Source organism: Eulemur rufifrons, chromosome 13 (assembly GCF_041146395.1).
Source record: "Eulemur rufifrons isolate Redbay chromosome 13, OSU_ERuf_1, whole genome shotgun sequence".
Classification (NCBI taxonomy): Eukaryota; Metazoa; Chordata; class Mammalia; order Primates; family Lemuridae; genus Eulemur; species Eulemur rufifrons.
Genome location: NC_090995.1, coordinates 12,287,385 through 12,293,384, shown reverse-complemented (window position 1 = coordinate 12,293,384; position 6,000 = coordinate 12,287,385).

Below are 6,000 nucleotides of genomic sequence, written 5' to 3'. Positions count from 1 at the left end.
TTAAGGAGAATTCACTCAGCGTATCACACCAAATGTAAAGTCTGGGCAGGAATATCCACATTTAAAAAAATGGCTAAAGAAAATATGGTCCATATACACAATGGAATACTATTCAGCCACAGAAAGAATGAAACCTTGCCATTTGCAACAACACGGGTGCAACTGGAGAACATTATGTTAAGTGAAATAAGCCAAGCACAGAAAAGTAAATTTCACATGTCCTCACTCCTGTGTGGGAGCTAAACATTAAAACAATTGATCTCATGGAGACAGAGTAGAACAATGGTTACCAGAGGCTGGGAAGGGGAGCAGGGGGGATAAAGTGGGGAGGGTTAATGGGTGCAAAAACAGATAATCAGAAGGAATGAACAATATTTGATAGTGCAACAAAGTGACTATAATCAACAATAAGGGTACACTTTCACTGAACGAGTGGGACTGGAATGCTCCTAACACAAAGAAATGACAAATGCCTGAGGTGACGGACACCCCATTACCCTGATTATCAAGAACCCAGCAGGGAACACCCCAGGGAACAGAAGACAATTTCCTGGGGAGGCTTTGTATTGCATAAGTAAGAATATAAATTCAATAAACAATAAAGATTATACATTGTATACCTGTATCAAAACCTCACATGTACCCTGTAAGTATATACAAATATTATGTACGCATAATTAAAATTTTGAAAAGGTGGAAGAGGAAAATCAATGGCAAGACATCTAAACAAAAGACAGGCAGGCAGGAAAGAAGTTTTCAAAAGGTCAAAAACCCAGTAGGGGACCACCCCAGGAACAGGAGAGAACTTCCTGGGAAGGCTTTCTATCATACAACTTAGTAAGAGTATAATCCAATAACAGATCAAAGATGAGGTGATAAAATAACAGAATGATACGAAAATGAAGACTGCTGAGCTAAAAGAAAAAAAAAAAAGCTGTGGAAAAGAGCATTACTCTTACTGAATTAGCAACAGTAAGGAATGGAATAGACTTCCTGAAAATTCAATTACAAATACCTTCACGAAGGCAAACCTCTTGTTTACAGGCTAGAAAGTTCTTGGCGAGGACAGTTACGTCATTTTTATATCTCCCTCAAGGCCCAGCTGAACACAGAAACTGCTCCAGGGAAGCACATCTGCATTCACAGATCTGAACGAGAACCACCAGCACTCGTGATCACGCTGCTTCAGTAGAACTGTTTCCTCCTCCCTCTTGGCATGCCGGCCAGCAGAGCCAGACTGAATGATCCTCAAGTTTATAACCAAAGGCTGTTTGTTTAACCTTTGCTCCATGGTGTATTTTTCCAGAGTCAGTTTGCAAAGGAGTGGCTTCCTTTTATGAACAGGTAGTGTGTTTTTAGGATAGAGCTTTTGTTTGAAATTTATAGTAGTGCTCGAGAGCAAGATCATAACTCTCCTCTGCACTGGATTGCAGCCTGCAACTTTCCTTGCCTTACAGCTGAAGGTCAAGGCCGAAGTTCTTGATAAAGCAGGCCATGGTCCTGCATGGGTGACCCTGAGACAACATCCTACGTACACTAGTACTGCGGTCACCTGAGAGAGAGAATACAGGTAGGGGGCGGCTCATGAAGAGCATTGGCCTGGGCGTCAGAAGCTGGGGGGGCAGGACTGTGAATTCTACTTACGGGGGACCCGGCCTGGAGAACCAGACACCCCGTGAACCCTTCCCGCTCGTGTTAAGGCAGAGTCTGGGCTTGATGACTTCTAAGCTCTTCCCAGCGTGACATGCTGCCTCCTGCGCATCGGACTAAAGACAGACTCCCTGCCCCTGGCTTTCCTTTAGCATTCGGGAAACGTTTTAGTGCGTTACCCCTTTTACGTTCCTATTTCCAAATTAACACCATGACGTACCGAGAACACACTTGCAAAGCACTACATTGCCCATGTAGATTACTGGATCTAACCCTTATAAGAATTCTTTGTGGGAAGACACCGTAACACGAACTTTCACATAAGGACACTCAAGACGTGCAGAGGTCAAGCCCTTTGCCCAAGATCACACCGAGAGTGGCAGAACAAGAACTCGGACCCCAGACTGACCCTCCTAACCCATGCATTATACTTGTTAGAACTGTACCTCATATTAAAAGATGAACAGTTTTACATTGAAATTTTAGAGTTTTGACTAGAATAATGTAAAAGTCCTTATTAGAAACCCTTAACATGAGATTGCATGCCTGCTACTTTGCAATTTAAGGAGCATCATTTCACGCATCTTCGCCTTGGACCAGTGGTTCTCCAAGTCTGGTTTCCAGACCCTAAGGAGGCCTGAGTCCCTTTCAGAGAGTCTACAAGTTTATTTTTATACTACTACTAAAATGTTATTTGCCTCTTTCATTGCACTGATGTATGCACTGAGGTGAAAAAGCACAGGTGGGTACAACTGTTGGGACCTCAGTGTGGAATTCAGACACTGGCACCAAACTCCGAGCAGTAGAGACCGCGGCAGGCACTTGCAGTAAAAAAAAAAAAAAAAGTGCCTGTTTGACTATAATATCCCTGGAGAAGCAGTAGAAATTATCATTTTCTTTTTTGAGACAGAGTCCAGCTCTGTTGCCCGGGCTAGAGTGCTGTGGCGTCAGCCCAGCTCACAGCAACCTCCAACTCCTGGGCTCAAGCGATCCTCCTGCCTCAGCCTCCCGAGTAGCTGGGACTACAGGCATGCGCCACTATGCCCGGCTAATTTTTTTCTATATATTTTTAGTTGCCCAGCTAATTTCTTTCTATTGTTAGTAGAGACGGGGTCTCGCTCTTGCTCAGGCTGGTCTCAAACTCCTGACCTTGAGCGATCCTCCCGCCTCAGCCTTCCAAGAGTGCTAGGATTACAGGCGTGAGCCACCGCGCCCGGCTGAAATTGTTCCTTTTATTAAGTCTTCACCCTAAAGTAGTGTGTCACAAAATGAGAAGTGGCCACAAGGCTCCTGCGTACTCAAGCACAGCGGTTGTCTCAAACAGAAGCTCTTGTGTGACTGTGAACACCTTTTCAACGACAAACTATGGTCCTGTGACACAAGTGTTCTAGAACATTAACAAAGTGGCCTTAAGTGGCCTGTCACTTCGAAGAAACCAGCAGGCAGTATTTGTTGCCAATGATAAAATTTTAGGTTTTAAGCAAAAATTATAATTTTTAGAAAACTTGCATCTGCCACCACAACTTAGACTGTCCCAAGACTGCTGGTGGTATTTTAATATCATATATGCTAATGTCATTTTTCTGGCATTATACTATGTAATAATATATATCAACATTTGAAAGAACTACATATGCTGCAGTGGTCGTTAAGTGCCACATCAGTGAACCAGTATCTATTTTTTCTGTCTCTGATGCTTGAATCAGAATTTTTAAAAAAAATATATGTTTTCTAAATAATGCATGATGGGTAAGAGATACATTCAAAGTGCAAGACAGACCAATGGTTCGTAACCTAATACAGTATGAAGTTCATTGGTATAATCGCAGATTCTATCTAGTAATCAATCTTTAAGAAATAAGCTATTAAACTTAAAACTATTACTTTCCAGAAACAATTGTCTGAAAAAGCTATTGAATATTCTCCCTTTTTTCAAGTACATACCTGTGTGAGGCTGGATTTTCTTCCGATGCTTCAACCTACACAAAGTGTCACAACAGCCCAAATGCAGAAGCATCTATGAGAAGCCACCTGTCTTCTATTAAGCCAGACATTCAAGAGATTTGCAAAACTGTAAAACAAATCCACTTGCCCCAATTTTTTTTTTTTTTTGGTTTGGAAAAGTTTTTTTTTTTAAATAGAAATTATGCAATTTATGTTACTATATCATGGTCTTATTGTTATTTTAAAAGGAGTTTTATATTTAACACTGTTTTAATTTCTAGTACAATGACTATATAAGCAAAATCTATTTGGGGTCTTTGGAAACTTTTAAGGGTCAAAGAGTCCTAAGACCCAAAAGTTTAAAGAGGCAGTATCCTAGCCCCGCCCACCCTCAGGAGCTGGTATTTAAACGGGAAAACCTGCTGCAAAGAGAACGGCCGAACCAAGAGGCTTCTTAAATTCCCCAGCCAGTTAGAACGGCAGCCTCAGTCTTCCTTCCTATTCAGGGCTCTCCAAAACACCATGCTGTCTCCGAGTGCGGTAGCCTGGCTGGGTGCCATCTCTAGCAAAAGTCTAAAGAACAACAAATAAAAAACAGCTTTGCAGTGGGTGGGGGAACAGAGTATTCATAAGGCAAAGAGATTAGGCCAATGCTGGGCCACTTCCATTGAATGGGCCAAAGTGAGGCCGGGAGAGGGAATTTTGTTGAAGACGAGAAGCAAATGGTGGAAAAAGGACTTACCGAACATCTTGTGCATGTCTCTGTTCTTGTAAACTCTGGAAGAATTTCTGCATTTGAGAATTCTGCAATGTGACTATAATCCTGCTCAAAGTCATTACAGCTACGAGTGACACTGCATTAAAGACATGGGAACTGCCCTGGGCCTGCTTTCTTACCCTTCATTTTTTATTTTTATAGAAATTATTATTGTTTTCGAAGTTCTTGGCAGTCCTTTATCTTCTGCCTAAAGGGGAGCTGCACCGAGGTAAAATCAAACTGTAACAACCACAATAGCCTCAAATTTGGAGAATCTGCTGTTCAAGCTCAAATGAACTTAGTATCTGTAGAAAGAGGAAAAGTAAAATCATCAGAACAGCCTAAATAAACTTAAAAAGTGTTCTCGACACTCTCTTTTACCAGGAAGGCTATTTGAAAACCAAAGAAGCTTAAAACACCCTCTCCCACCCCCCAAAACTCAAACAAGCTACTAAGAATACAAACGGATTGGTGAGTTCCAACACTCTGAGACTGAAGGCTGAACTGGAAAGGCCAGCAGCTGCTGTACTTCCGGAAGAGGGGCAGGACGGTGGAGTGGCCGTGCTGTGCTACTGCAGTCAGGTGGGATGAACACGTACACACACACACACACACACACACACACACAGCTGCTTACTTTTCACAGGATGCATAGGGAATAAGGCTCAGGAAAGATAAGCAAAAACAACGCAGGCAGGGCTTCCTCTACAGGTCACGTTTGAGGGTCATGTCTCCCAGAAGCCACCTGCTTCTCCCTACTGCCTCCCCCGCACGCTCATCAGCCCCGCAATCCAGCACAACTGGGCAGCTCGGAACGCAGACAGCCCGGTTCTTAAGGACGGGTCAAACTAGAACTGGAACTAGAAGCCTAACAGCCCCCATCTCTGCAATCCTGAGCAGGTGCTTCTAAAAGAAATATTCACAACTAGAAAAGAACTATATAAACTTTAGGAAATTATTAGACCTCAGTTTTTGTTTTTTCCTTCCCTAAAGAACTGACTTAAAAACAACCTTGTTTTTGTTTTTTTTTTTTTTGTGTGTGTGTGTGTGGTGGTAAATAGTAGGTATTTATTTGAAATGAAAAAAATTACTTAGGTACCTGGACTATTGCATTTAATCATGAATTGTAATTGTGTTACTCTACCTTTTTGCATCAGAGACAGATATACAATGAACATTCAGATATCACAGATTGCACACTGGATAGTAATTCTTCAGGCCTGTTACATAACCACCAAGAAACAGATATTGAATTCTGCAATATAGTACAAAAGTCCACAATCAATCCAGTCTTAGCCAGTATCTTCAATTTACTTCTTTGCTGTACAAATAATTGGCCAATACTAGGGCTTACAAGTTAATAACAAGACAAAAAATATACATTGCACTGACACAAAAAGTCAGCTGTGTTAATAGTCATGCAACAAGTAACCAAACTTGCTGAAATTAAAAATACTTTCTAAAAACAGTTTTAACGGCATAAATATTTTATACACAGTTCATTTACCAAAACAAAATGTATTTAAATGATACAAAGCAAAAATAAGTTTCTACCAACTTTATACATAAGAAAGTGCAAAATAACTTATCTAGAGTGTTTTGCTATTATCCAGACGGATGGCTGCTATGGATAGCTATTCTCTTCTTCA